At 36.3% G+C, this 15182-nt stretch overlaps 1 long non-coding RNA gene across 1 annotated transcript in view; it reads right to left on the bottom strand.

Annotated features, from left to right (window-relative positions):
- Positions 1-14458, bottom strand: part of LOC131411308 (uncharacterized) — a 49457-nt gene extending 34999 nt beyond the window's left edge. The window contains exons 1-3 of the long non-coding RNA XR_009221539.1: positions 14342-14458; positions 13902-13998; positions 7064-7142 (exon numbers count right to left, since the gene is read on the bottom strand). This is a non-coding gene — a long non-coding RNA (uncharacterized LOC131411308). The remainder of the gene's footprint in view (positions 1-7063; positions 7143-13901; positions 13999-14341) is intronic.
- Positions 14459-15182: the final 724 nt, after the last annotated feature.

Genomic DNA, 15182 nt, shown 5'->3' with positions numbered 1-15182 from the left:
TATAAGGTCAAATTTTATATGGGTTTTATTAAGATTTCTATCTTTGAATAGGTCCAGGAAATATAGACTATAAATTTTGAATTGTTGCAAAAATATTATCAATTCTGGCACAATTGAAGACATGTTTTCTAGCAAAAATTCTAACTATGCACTCTACGTCACACAAAGAATGCTCTGGCTCTTTTGCCAAAATTTTGGCTTCTATTCCGCTTTATTAACCATGCTAGCATCATTATCATAAGCTTGCTGTCTGTGACTTTTTAATAAAAATCTGAACACTTCATTTATTTATTTATTTATTTATTTTATTGATGTTTTAATGGTTTCTAACATTGTGAAATTTTGGGTTGTACATTTTTGTTTGTCCATCACCACATATATGACTCCCTTCACCCCTTGTGCCCACCCCCCACCCCCACTGCCCGGGTAACCACAGTCCAGTTTTCTCTGTCCATGTGTTGGTTTATATTCCACATATGAGTGAGATCATACAGTGTTTGTCTTTCTCTTTCTGGCTTATTTCACTTAACATAATACGCTCCAGGCCCATCCATGTTGTTGCAAATGGCACGATTTTGTCTTTTTTTATGGCTAAGTAGTATTCCATTGTATATATATACCACATTTTCTTAATCCAATCGTCAGTCGAGGGACACTTAGGTTGCTTCCACTTCTTGGCTATGGTGAATAATGCTGCAATGAACATAGGGGTGCATAAGCCTCTTTGGATTGTTGATTTCAGGTGCGTTGGATAGATTCCCAGTAGTGGGATGGCTGGATCATAGGGCATCTCTATTTTTAATTCTTTGAGGAATCTCCATACCGTTTTCCATAGAGGCTGCACCCATTTGCATTCCCACCAGCTGTGTATGAGGGTTCCTGTTTCTCCACATCCTCTTCAACATTTGTTGTTTTTTGTCTTGGTGATTATAGCCATTCTAACAGGCGTGAGGTGGTATCTTAGTGTTGTTTTGATTTGCATTTCCCTGATGATTAGTGATGTTGAGCATCTTTTCACGTGCCTATTGGCCATCTGTATATCTTCCTTGGAGAAGTGTCTGTTCATTTCCTCTGCCCATTTTTTGATCGGGTTGTTTGCTTTTTTGTTGTTCAATTGTGTGAGCTCTTTATATATTATGGAGATCAACCCCTTGTCAGATGTATGTTTTGCAAATATTCTCTCCCAGCTGGTTGGTTGTTTGTTCATCTTGATTCTGGTTTCATTTGTCTTATAAAAGCTCTTTAATCTGATAAAGTCCCACTTGTTTATTTTTTCTTTAGTTTCCCTAGTCTGGGTAGGCATGTCATCTGAAAAGATTCCTTTAAAACCAATGTCAAAAAGTGTGTTGCCTATATTTTCTTCTATGAGTTTTATAGTTTCAGGTCTCACCTTCAGGTCTTTGATCCATTTTGAGTTAATTTTTGTGAATGGCGATAGCACATGGTCCACTTTCATTCTTTTGCATGTGGCTGTCCAGTTTTCCCAACACCATTTATTGAAGAGACTTTCCTTTCTCCATTGCATGTTCTTAGCACCTTTGTCGAAAATTAGCTGTCCGTATATGTGTGGCTTTATTTCTGGGCTTTCAATTCTGTTCCATTGATCTGTGTGTCTGTTTTTATACCAGTACCATGCTGTTTTGATTACTATTGCTTTGTAGTATGTTTTGAAGTCAGGGATTGTGATGCCTCCTGCTTTGTTCTTTTTCTTTAGGATTTCTTTAGCTATTCGGGGTCTTTTGTTGCCCCATATGAATTTTAGTATTCTTTTTTCTATTTCTGTGAAGAATGTCATTGGGATTCTGATAGGGATTGCATTGAATCTGTAGATTGCCTCAGGCAATATAGACATTTTAACTATGTTTATTCTTCCAATCCACGTGCATGGGATATCTTTCCATTTCTTTATGTCATCATGGATTTCCCTCAATAATGTCTTGTAGTTCTCATTGTATAGGTCCTTCACCTCCTTGGTAAGATTTATTCCTAGGTATTTTATTCTTTTTGATGCAATTGTAAATGGTATTATCTTTTTGAGCTTTCTTTCTGTTAGTTCATTATTAGCATATAGAAATGCAACTGATTTTTGTAGATTGATTTTGTACCCTGCAACTTTGTTGTAGTTGTTGATTGTATCTAATAGTTTTCCAACAGATTCTTTAGGGTTTTCTATATATACAATCATGACATCTGCAAATAGTGAGAGTTTCACTTCTTCATTACCTATTTGGATTCCTTTTATTCCTTTTTCTTGCCTAATTGCTCTGGCCAAAACCTCCAGTACTATGTTGAACAGGAGTGGTGAGAGTGGGCAGCCCTGCCTCGTTCCTGTTCTCAGAGGAATGGCTTTCAGTCTTTCCCCGTTGAGTATGATGTTGGCTGTGGGTTTGTCATATATGGCCTTTATTATGTTGAGGTACTTTCCTTCTATTCCCATTTTATTGAGAGTTTTTATCATAAATGGATGTTGTATCTTGTCAAATGCCTTCTCTGCGTCTATTGAGATGATCATGTGGTTTTTATTCTTTGTTTTGTTGATGTGATGTATCACGTTGATTGATTTGCGGATGTTGAACCATCCCTGCATCCCTGGTATAAATCCCACTTGATCATGGTGTATGATCTTTTTAATGTATTGTTGTATTCGGTTTGCCAATATTTTGTTGAGGATTTTTGCATCAATGTTCATCAGCGATATTGGCCTGTAATTTTCTTTCTTTGTATTGTCTTTGTCTGGTTTTGGTATCAGGGTGATGTTGGCCTCATAGAATGATTTAGGAAGTGTTCCATCTTCCTCTATTTTTTGGAATAGTTTGAGGAGGATGGGTATTAAATCTTCTTTGAATGTTTGGTAAAATTCACTGGAGAAGCCATCTGGTCCTGGACTTTTATTTTTTGGGAGGTTTTTGATTACTATTTCAATCTCTTTACTTGTTATTGGTCTATTCAGATTCTCCATTTCTTCTTGGTTCAATTTTGGGAGGTTGTATAAGTCTAAGAATTTATCCATTTCTTCTAGATTGTCCAATTTATTGGCATATAATTTCTCATAGTATTCTCTTATAATCCTCTGTATTTCCATGGTATCCATTGTAATTTCTCCTCTTTCATTTCTAATTTTATTTACTTGAGCCTTTTCTCTTTTTTTCTTAGTAAGCCTGGCTAAGGGTTTGTCTATTTTGTTTATCTTCTCGAAGAAAAATCTCTTTGTTTCATTAATCCTTTCTACTGTTTTTTTGGTCTCAATATCATTTATTTCTGCTCTGATTTTTATTATTTCTCTCCTTCTGCTGGCTTTGGGCTTTGTTTGTTCTTCTTTTTCTAGTTCTGTTAGGTGTAATTTAAGGTTGCCTATTAGGGCTTTTTCTTGTTTGTTAAGGTGGGCTTGTATCGCTATGAGTTTCCCTCTCAGGACCGCTTTTGCTGCATCCCATATGGTTTGATATGGCATGTTATCATTTTCGTTTGTTTCCAGATAGTTTTTGATTTCTCCTTTAATTTCATCAATGATCCATTGGTTGTTCAGTAGCATGTTGTTTAATCTCCACATTTTTGTCACTTTCCCAGTTTTTTTTTCATGGTTCATTTCCAGTTTCATAGCCTTATGGTCTGAAAAGATGCTTGTTATGATTTCAATCTTCTTAAATTTATTGAGGCTTGCTTTGTTTCCCAACATATGGTCTATCCTAGAGAATGTTCCATGCGTGCTTGAGAAGAATGCGTAGTCAGCAGTTTTTGGATGGAGTGCTCTGTATATGTCTACTAGGTCCATCTCGTCCAGTTTTTCATTTAAGTCTAATATTTCTTTATTAACTTTTTGTCTGGATGATCTATCCATTGCTGTAAGTGGGGTGTTAAGATCCCTTACTACTATTGTGTTGTTGTTGATTTCTCCTTTTAGGTTTGTTAATAGTTGCTTTATGTACATTGGTGCTCCTATGTTGGCTGCATATATATTTATAAGTGATATGTCTTCTTGATGGAGTGTCCCTTTTATCATTATATTTTTCCCTTCTTTGTCTTTCTTAACCTGTTTTATCTTGAAGTCTACTTTGTCTGATATGAGTATGGCAACACCTGCTTTCTTTTGTTTGCCATTAGCTTGGAGTATTGTCTTCCATCCTTTGACTCTGAGCCTGTGCTTGTCTTTAGTGCTAAGATGTGTTTCCTGAAGGCAGCATATTGTTGGGTCTTGCTTTTTAATCCATCCTGCCACTCTGCATCTTTTGATTGGAGAGTTCAATCCATTTACATTTAGGGTAATTATTGATATATGAGGGCTTAATGTTGCTGTTTTGTCACTTATTTTCTGGTTCTTTTGCATTTCCTTTGTTTCTTGTCCCATTTGTTTTGGACTGCCAATTCAGTTTGGTTGTTCTGTCTTATGATTCTTCTAGTTTTCTCTTTGTTTATCACATGTGGTTTTGCTTTGATTATTTGTTTAGTGGTTACCTTGAGGTTTGGGCAAAAAATCTTGTGTATGAGATAGTCCATTATCTGATAGCCTCCTATTTCCTTATACTAAGTCAATTCAGTCACTTTCCTCTTCCCCTTCTAAGTTGCTCTTGTTATACCTTATTCTATCTTGTGTTGTGGCTGTGTGTTTACAGTGATGAGGTTAAATTTATTTTTGGTGAATTTCTTCCTTTGATCTTTGAGTTTAGTATTTAAGTGGTTGCTAACCTATTCTGGTAAAGATCTACTATTTCTCTGATTTTGTCTACCTACTTTTCTCCTTCCTCCAAGCTTTGTGTTCCCTTTCTCTTCTTTTTTCAGGCCTGATGTCCTTCTTGAGTATTTCTTGTAGTGGGGGTCTCGTGGCCATGAACTCCCTTAGCTTTTGTTTATCTGGGAGAGTTACTATTTCTCCATCATATTTGAAGGATATTTTTGCTGGATAGTGTATTCTTGGCTGAAAGTTTTTGTCTTTCAGTATTTTGAATATATCATTCCAGTCTCTTCTAGCCTGAAAAGTTTCTGTTGAGAAATCGGCTGAGAGCCTGATGGGAGTTCCTTTGTATGTTATTTTTTGTTTTTGTCTAGCTGCCCTTAATATTGTTTCTTTGTCGTTGACCCTGGCTAGCCTTACCACTAGGTGTCATGGTGAAGGCCTTTGTCTGTTAATATATATAGGTGTCCTGTTGGCTTTGCTTACTGGTATTTCCTGCTCCTTCCCCAGATTTGGGAAATTTTCAGCTATTATTTCCTTGAATAGGCTCTCTGTTCCTCTTTCCCTCTCCTCTCCCTCAGGAATACCTATAATTCTTATGTTACATTTTCTAATAGAGTCAGATATTTCTCGGAGTCTTTCTTCATTTCTTTTTAGTCTTAGTTCTCTCTCCTCTTCCATCTGGAGTATATCTGTATTCCTATCCTCTAAAGTACTAATTCTTTCCTCCATATTGTCAGCTCTGTTCTTTAAAGATTCCAGATTCTCCTTTATCTCCTCCATTGTGTTCTTCATCTCCATCAGCACTGATTGGTTTTTCTTTATGATTTCAATCTCTTTTGTGAAGAAACTCCTAATCTCATTGAATTGTTTGTCTGTGTTGTCTCGTATTTCGTTGAGTGTTTTTATGACAGCTATTTTGATATCTCTGTCATTTAGTTTATGGATTTCTGTGTCTTCGGGGTTGATTTCTGGGTGCTTGTCATTTTGTTTCTGGTCTGGTGATTTCATATATTTTTGCATTGTGGTTCCTGTGTTGGTTTTGTTTTTCCTCATCCTGGAAGTCTCTGGTTGCAATTTCCACCTGCCGCCACTGTCTGGTGGTAAAGGGCTGTGTAGTCTAAGCCTCCTGCGCTCTGCCCCGGTTTTTCTGCTGCGATCCGCAGTTTTTTTGTTTTTTTTTTTCCCCCCGCTGTGATCCACGGGTCCAGTCGTTTGATCAGGTCTGCCTCGGATCGCTAGGTCTGGTCCAGTCGAGCTGCAGAGTCCGGGTTGCGGGGAGGGGGGAGCTCTCTCTTTTGCCCTCTGGGTCCCTGATGTGGGAGGCTTCTCGTTTGCCCCTCTTTATCCGTTCTCTGGGGTGCTCAGATGTTGATGGTAGCCCTGTGGCTCCTCTGAGTCCTCTGTGCAGGAGTTTCACACTGGCTGAGAGAGTCCGAAGAGCCACGGTTTCCCCGCCGAGGGCCGCCCCTCCCCCCTCTCTGGGAGCCGCGCGGACCGGCATCGCTGATCTGATGGGGAGGGAGCGGAGTTCTCCTTACCTCTCCCCACTTCCTCCAGGGGCCCAGCACGTTCCGCTCTCAGATGTGCGGCAGTGTGGATCCCTCTGCTCTAGGTTTTCACTGTCTGGGATTCCGTTGTTGGTCTGTGACTGTTGCTTTTGTTGTATCTTGTCGGGGGAAGAGTTCACGGGAAAGCTCACTCCGCCATGATGCTGACGTCACTCTGCACTATATTTCAAATTCTTTCACAAAATAACTAGTTTCACCTTGAATAACTGGTCTGTGATCTAAAAGCCTTGAATGAATTTCTCCAAGATCCTTGATAATGAGGTGCGCTGGCGAGCCTGCAGTCCCTATGGAGTCCCTCTTCTTGTCGCCGCCACCCGGGGAGGCTTCACAACCCACAGGGGTCTCCATCCCTCTGCAACTCATTCCGACCAGCTCAGCCCACTTCACTTATTTTTTAAAAAATTAATTAATATTACTAAAAATTTTTACAAAGTAAAAATATTCCCAATTCTAACATTTAATATATATTTGGTTGCCAATACATAGAACTGGTATCATACTTTAATTTTATGTCATTATATATTTGCAAATTTAGGAGAAATAGGAAAGGTTTACTAATGCAAAATGTACCTCAGTCATTCATGTGCACCTGTTTGGAATAACACACAGGTTTGTAAGAGTCTCCAGAACCATTATTTAGAACATGAAGACAAGCAAGAAAATACTCAGATGAGAAAATAGATACCACTGAGAAAAATATATTTTAATATGGAAAAAAAATTACTATACTATGTATGCTATTTGATAGGCCAGATTTGACAAGTTAATTGATTTATATTTGTTCTTAAATTATTTTCGTTCCACTGTTCAAATACCCTCTTACCTCCAAAGTAGTGTCCTTCTCAGAACTGGCATTGGCACAATCTGAAGCCCTTCATGATGTTTAGACATGGTCGTCTTTCCTTTTAAGGACGTAAGGAAGGAAATTTGGAGAAGTGTTACCATGGGGCACATAGGGATCCATCTTGCCTGGTCTAAAGGCAGTAATGAATCCAAGAACTATTAATTTTCTGGAGAGCTTGATGTTTAGGCACTATAGGCCTATCGGAGTACCCATATTAGCATTTACTAGTTAAGACTGTGTTCATCTCCAATTTAACTGAAACTGTGAGAAATAGCAACTTATAAAATAAAGTGTTTATTTTCCCACATAAATAAAGTCAGAGGATGACTCAGTTGTTGAAGGATATTATCAAGAATCACATCCCCTTTATCTTTTTGCTTTTCCATCCTTTGTGTGTGACTCTCCCTCACGGTTGCAAGATAGCTGTTGATCCTCCAAGTTTTTTTTTTTTCTTTGCTTAGGAAGATTAGCCCTGAGCTAACATCGGTTGCGAATCTTCCTCTTTTTGCTTGGGGAAGATTCTCCCTGAGCTGACATCTGTGCCAATCCTCTTCTATTTTGTATGTGGGTCACCGCCACAGCGTGTCTGCCAATGAGTGGTGTAGGTCCCCTGCCCAGGAACCGAAGCTGGGCCGCCGAAGCAGAGTGCACCGAACTTAACCATGAGACCACAGGGCCGGCCCCCTGATCCTCCAAGTTTTGCCTTCACATTCTATGCAATAAGAATAGGAAGTGATAAGAAGAAAGAGGCAGCACATCTATGAGAAGAGAAAAACTATCCCAGATCTCCACGTCGCGTATCTCATTTGCTAGGACTGTGTCACATGCAAGAGAGGGTTTTCAACAGGATGCACTGCCACCTTGAAAAAAATGTGATTCCATTTGTAAAAAAGAAAAGGGAGAATTGCTATTGACTAGGCAATTAGCAGCAGTATCTGCTTTGTGATCACATTTTAAAAAGAAAAACAAATGCTTTTCCAGGATATTCCAGTGCTTCCATATTAAATCATTCTCTGTCATTTACACATCAAAAGCTATTAGATAGAAGCTTCCTTTTTTCACTTTTTGATCTTACCATTGTTTGATTTCTAATTAAAACAGTTTTGTGCTATAGATTTACCACATTTTTGTAAGAAAATTAGAAAATATAAAGAAGGAAACTAAAAACATCTAAATATCTTCCAATCACACTATTTCACCATTTAAATGCACAGACGTAGGAATAAAAATATTTGGCTATATCACCAAAAAAATTTCTTTCAATCAGTGAAAATCCAGGGAAATACTCTCATATTATTAAGTAGATAAAAACAATATTTCTGATGCCTTTAATTACTTAAATAATTATATTGCTCGAGAAGATATAAGATATCCCCAATTAATAATAATCCAATGAATAAAAATTAAATAAGTCAAGTATTTTCAATATATTATCATCTATTTGTTTGTGTACAGTCACGCGTCACTTAACGACAGAGATTCGTTCTGAGAAATGTGTTGTTGTGCAAACTTCATGGTGTGTACTTACACAAACCTAGAGAGTATATCCTACTACACACCAAGGCTTTATGGTACTGATCTTATGGGACCACCGTCATACGCAGTCTGTCATTGACTGAAATGTCATTATGTGGTGCATGACTGTATACGCTTCCCTATAAAAATAAATAGCTTTATGTTTTTAATAATATAAAAAATGTATGTTGTTATAAGATATTTATATTTTGTATTGAATCAAAATACAGTATAAAGAAGCTTTAAAGACAAATTAAAACTCCTCAACAATTCCATCACTCAACAACAATCACAGGCACAGATAACAGACATGTTTTAAATCAATCTTTCCCTAAGAAATGGTTTTTAAAATTGACAATTCTTAAGAATAGCAACAAAAAATTTCAACATATCCTATAAGCATGTATTATCTTTTTAATTAAAACCAAGTAAAGTTTTGTAAAATCTTTCCTTTCCTCCTCAAGTAAAAATATTTTTCTTATATCAGTCTTACTTTCTCATTGGACCCATAACAAATTCTTTCATACTCTCAAACTCCTCAGACTCTCTTCAATAATGTTTTGGTAGATAAGAAGCCTGTCTTGAAAGCATTTAATAGCCAATGCAAATAGTCTTTTTTGATAAGTGAACATTGCTCATTTTAATGACTCTCATCACCACTTATCCTTAATCCTTCTGACAAAAGCCTGAATACCTGTAATTCCCATCTCCATTCACTTTCCAAAGATAATATGATAATATAGTCTAGGTGTTATCAAGGTTCTCTTGATAGGAACTGTATGATCAATGAATTCTCATATTGTGATGCCTGTATATTGCTGATTGTGTATAGATGTATACTTTCACATTTGAGTAAGACACCAATCAGTACCCCCAACCCCTGCAAAATTCTTTCTTTTGTACAATTATCCCAAAGGCATATTCAGAGTTCTCAGGCTTTGGAGATATTAGCAGAAGTAGATTCTCAATTATTCTTGTCCCTCCATTTCCTTTCTTTCAATGGCAATGAAAAAAGATCATGAAACATTGGAGTCATTCATTAATCAGAAAAATGAAGCAGATTTTCCTATTAAGAGTGTGGCAAATGTTATTAAATCCCTAAGCAATCAGAGGTATGTCACTCTAGAGACAGTAGAGACCTTGAGATAAAACGATCCTTGGTTTATAGATTGCATAGAACTGTTCTAAGAAATGTATTCCTCAGGATATAGGCAAGCAAAGAAAATTAGCAGAATTTATTTAAAAGAAAGCTTTCTTAAAGTACATGCCCACAGGGATGTGTTTTAAGATAAGATAGCATGCATTCAATCTTAATTTTCTAAATAGACGAAGTATGACTAAAAGCCAAGTTGACTAAAGAGAATTCCTGCACATACTATATCCTTACCTTTGAAAGTTTACACCCTCCCTCCTCTATATCAAAGCTTTCTTGGCAATACTCCTGCCATTTTGTTTTTGTTGTTGTTTAGTTTTCTTACGTTGTTTGTTTGCACATTAATTATTTGGCTCTAGACACTTTTAACATTACAACAAATTCTTAGCACTCATGCACATATTTGCGTGTGTGAGATTAATAGGCAAGGTTAAATATTTTTTGGATCAGCTACTTACAGAGTTATTTAATTTCATCTCATTCTAAAAATATTTAGTTTTCTTACTGAACCACCAACTAACTCCTCAGAAAAGCTGTCTCTGACTTCTGAAGTACCTCACCAATGTAATAGAAAAGCTTATAGTGACCGTAATTTCTGAGACAAAATTCAGGAGATGATGTCTGAAAAAATGTTTAGCCATGTGACTTATGCTATGAACTTTAGAATAATTTTGGAGATTTTAAGCCAAGTGAAGTGAAATCTTATTAAATAAGAAAACATATCCTTAAGGTAATAAACATTTAACATTTTATATCATAAAATTATTTTTATTTACTCTATTTCATTTAATCCTCAGAAAATTCCTTTCAATATATATTTGATATTTCTCCATTTAAGATGTAAGAAAGCTCAATATCAGAGGATATATGACTTTCCCAGTGTCACACATGTCATAAAAGCCAGACATGCATTCTAATCCTAATCTGTACACCTTCTATAAAGTATACCTATAGTGACGAATTTCCCTTTGTACATTGGGGCATATGAATCTTTGATAAAAATAATGCTCGACAGACTAGAAGATTGGTATGGAGTTGAGGACATCTCTCTTGAAGCAGAAGACGAGTTATGAAGTCAGTGCTACGTGGCGGAGTGAGGAATATGGATGACCGATACATTTCACCATGTTCAGAGAATTTAGAAGAGTTTGTCTTTAAAGATATTACTCTCCAGAAAATAAATCAGTATATCATGTTCTCTTATAAATGGATGACATTAGTAAGGCCAAGTTCTGGCCAAGTTTTTATTGGCTAAGCTTCCTTGTTAGTCCTCATTTACTTGACCCATATCCTAATGATCACATGGGTCCTGATCTGAAATGTAGCCAAGTGAGCCAACCACTTGCCCCTACTGAAAAAAGGCCCACGTTCATTGATTTGGCCTTAGTGTCTGCCGTTAGTGTCAGGTACGTGGTGTCCAAGGACCTAAAAGGAAATGTTAGTTATACAAACTGAAGCACAGTAGCTAGGGGGTGGGGGGGCATTGAAAAAAAAGAACAGTATCAACTGGTCTGATGTAAATGCAACTGGAGTTTCTGAAAAAGAAAAGAAAGTTAATGGGGTGGAAAATATTTGCAAAAATATTTAATGTTTTTTAAAAAACAAATGCAGATTCACAAAGGTATGTAATACTCAAGCAGGATGAGTACAAAGAAAATCGCACTTAGATATATCATAGTTAAACTATCGAAAACCAAAAGTAAAGGAAAAAACCTTAAAAATATCCAGAGAATAAAGACAGATTACATATAGGAAGACAAAAATAAGAATGACGATGGCTGTTGTCTCATTAGAAGCAATGAGATCAGAATAAAATAAAATATTTAAAGTCTGCAAGAAAAAAAAAATACTGTCAATATATAACTTAAGCAAATATTTATTAAATAAATATATCTCTTAAAATTAAAGACGAAATAAAGATGTTTTAGATAAATAAAAGGAAAGAATTCTTTGCCAATGGACGTACCCACACTACAAAAAATTCTGAAGGAATTTTTTCAAACAGAAGGTAAATGGTACCAGATGGAAGTTTGGATCTACAGGAGAAAATGAAGAGCACTAAAAATGATAAATATTTGGGTAAATAAGCTACAGTGTTTTTCTTTCTTTTATTGAATTATTTAAAATCAGTTTAAAATAGGAAAAGAAAGTCAGTTGATTCCTTAAGCAAAAATAACAATATATTATGGGGTTCATAACATTTTTGGAAGTAAAATATATAATGAAAATAACATAAAAGATGTTATACATTTTTAACATTATACATAAAGTGTTATAATATTAATTAAAGGTAGACTGTGATAAGTTAAGGATGATTATTGTAATCCCTAGAGAAAACTCCAACTGGATGCTATTCATAGGAGATGACCTTAAATATAAACAGAGAGTCTCAACAGAGACTTGTTGAAAGTAGAAAGAAAAAGAAATACCAAGAAACACTGAACATAAAAATATTGGTATTACTATACTAATATCAGACAAAGTAGATTTCAGGACAAAGAGTATTACCAGAGATAAAGAGAGACATCGCATAATGTTAAAAGGTCAATTCCAGGCCGGACCAGTGGCTTAGCGGTTGAGTGCATGCGCTCCGATGCTGGCGGCCCGGGTTCGGATCCTGGGTGCGCACCAACGCACCGCTTCTCCGGCCATGCTGAGGCCGCGTCCCACATACAGCAACTAGAAGGATGTGCAGCTGTGACATACAACTATCTACTGGGGCTTTTGGGGGGAAATAAATAAACAAATAAAATCTTTAAAAAAAAAAAGGTCAATTCATTAAGTACATACAATAATCCTACATGTATACACAGAGCTCAAAATACATGAAGAAAAATGACATAATTAAAAGGAGAAATAAATAAATCCCCAATTTTAACTTCAGATTTATCATCCCTTTTTCAGTAATTGATAGAAAAACTAGGGGCTGCCCTGGTGGCGTAGCAGTTAAGTTCACGTGCTCCACTTTGGCGGTCCAGGGTTCGCCGGTTCGGATCCTGGGCGCGGACATACTCACCGCTCATCAAGCCATGCTGAGGTGGCATCCCACATAGAAGAGCTACAACTCTACATCTGTGATACACAACTATGTACTGGGGCTTTGGGGAGAAAAAGAAAAAGAAGAAGATTGGCAACAGTTGTTAGCTCAGGACCAATCTTTCTCAAAAAAAAAAAAGTTGCTTCCTAAAAAAAAAAAAGAAAGAAAAGAAAAGCTAGACTAAAAGTTTGTAAGTGTGTAGAAGATTTGAACAATGCTATCAACGTGACTTAATTAACATATGTAGAACACGACACTCCATTATTGTAGAATACGCCTTTTTTTTTTAATGCACCTGCCATGTTCACTGAGACAGGCCACAGCTATAGGGAGAACAGTTATGATTTGCTTTGTAGCTATGATCATTAGCAGAAATGCCAGCAGACTTTCCTTGTACTTTTCTGAACTTTTCCTAAATAGACACAGTTTTCTGAACCTTCCTTATAGCTTTCTGAACTTCTCTATAAATATACACATATAAAAGTCCAATTTTTAGACACAATGTAAAAACTTCTATTATTCCAACCAAAGATATCTGAAATCTCTATTTTTTTGTTTTTTTCTTTCATCTTATTTAGGAGAGTGGAAAAAATAAATTCGATATTCACCGAGTATAAGAGTCTGAGGTTGGTAGAGAAGAATATTTACTTTCGGTAATCATGCTCCCATGTAATAAAGGGGAAAGACCACCAGCGAGTTCTAAGAATCAGAGAAGATGAAACACTGGCATAATTGCACCTTAATGAGAAATGGGCAAGTTACATGACATAACCTAGAAAGGGTATATATATATATATATATATATATATATATGTATTATTTTTACGACTTACTGAGCCTGTCAAATTCCATTTAAAGTAGTTTCTGGTCCAATTTTTCACGTGAAAAATAAGTTTATATCCTCCAAAGATATATATAAAGAATGCAGAGCTGAGGATCAAATTCTTAGAAAATTCATTAAAAACACCTAGCGTGAATTAGACCATTCCAGTCATTTCCTGATGCTATTCATTTTTTCCATAATAGTTTTGATTAAAAAAAAAATGTATTTACCATGTGCCGAGGCCATTTAAGGCTGTCAGGTAGCAAGCAAATAAAAAGAAATCACTTACCTAATGATTCAGGGTTTTTCTTTATAAAATTTCTCTGGCTTTGTCCACATCATAAAATAAAAAAGTGAACTTGAGGAAATTAAACCAGCTAAAGCACCTGGGAAAAACCAATTGAGAGAAAAGAGAAAGAAACCAACAGATGGGTGGATTTAAAGACTCAGGGGAAAACTGTGGTGAGAGAGAAAATAGTGTAATATACCACATGAAACTAATGATTCTTATGTTCATTCACCAGGAAAAAAAAAAAAAGACACCCAAGAAGAGAAAATATCCAAGTGTCATAAACATGAGGGATGGAAAATTTATTTAAAATCACTTAGGGTCTCTATATGGCAACTGTTATACCAGAATATATTGCCTCTCTTCTCTCCTTGTCCTCCCATCCAAACAAGTTGTTCTTAGGGGGTAACTGAGGACATATATAAATAGTTCCTGCTTACCTGTGGTTTTTCTTTCCACAGTTTGTCACCCACGGTCAACACATTCTGAAAATATTAAATGGAATTTTTCAGAAATAAAAAATTCATATATTTTAAATTGCACACCTGTCTGAGTAGTGTGATGAAATTTCGCGCCATCCTGCTCCAATCTGCCCAGGATGTGAATCATCCCTTAGTCCATTGTATTCCTGCTGTATGCTTCCCCACCCCTTAGTCATTTAGCGTGTGGGTTATCAGATTGACCGTTGCCATGGCCTGTTGCTGTCTGATTGCAGTGCTCCTGTTCAAGTAATCCTTCATTTACTTAATAATGGCCTCAAAGCACAAGAGGAGTGATGCTGGCAATTCGGACATGCCAAAGAGAAGACGTAAAGTGCTTCCTTTAAGTGAAAAGACGAAGTTCTGGATTTAATAAGGAAAGAAAAAAATCATATGCTGTTGTTGTCAAGATCTATGGTAACTTTTAGAACAGTATATTGCTATAATTGTTCTACTTTATTAGTTATTGTTAATCTCTCACTGTGTCTAATTTATAAATTAAACTTTATTATAGTCACATACATATAGGAAAAAATATAGTATATATATAGAGTTTGGCACTATCCACGGTTTCAGGCATCCACTTATATATATATGTATCTTAGTATATCAAACCATTAGGTCTGCAAGTCCCCATGTGCCCAGATTTACATCAAGTCCACTCATTCTCATATTTCCTTCCACAAGAAATTTCTTAGTATCTTTGAAGAATTCTCTAGTCCGTGCATTCCTCTAAGTGGATGATTCTTTCTCCCACTTCCAGTGTCCCAGTGGAATACGAGCTCCAGGAGAGCAAGGGTGT

This window comes from Diceros bicornis, chromosome 11 (assembly GCF_020826845.1).
Source record: "Diceros bicornis minor isolate mBicDic1 chromosome 11, mDicBic1.mat.cur, whole genome shotgun sequence".
Taxonomy (NCBI): Eukaryota; Metazoa; Chordata; class Mammalia; order Perissodactyla; family Rhinocerotidae; genus Diceros; species Diceros bicornis.
This window is presented reverse-complemented; position numbering and strand designations above follow the sequence as displayed.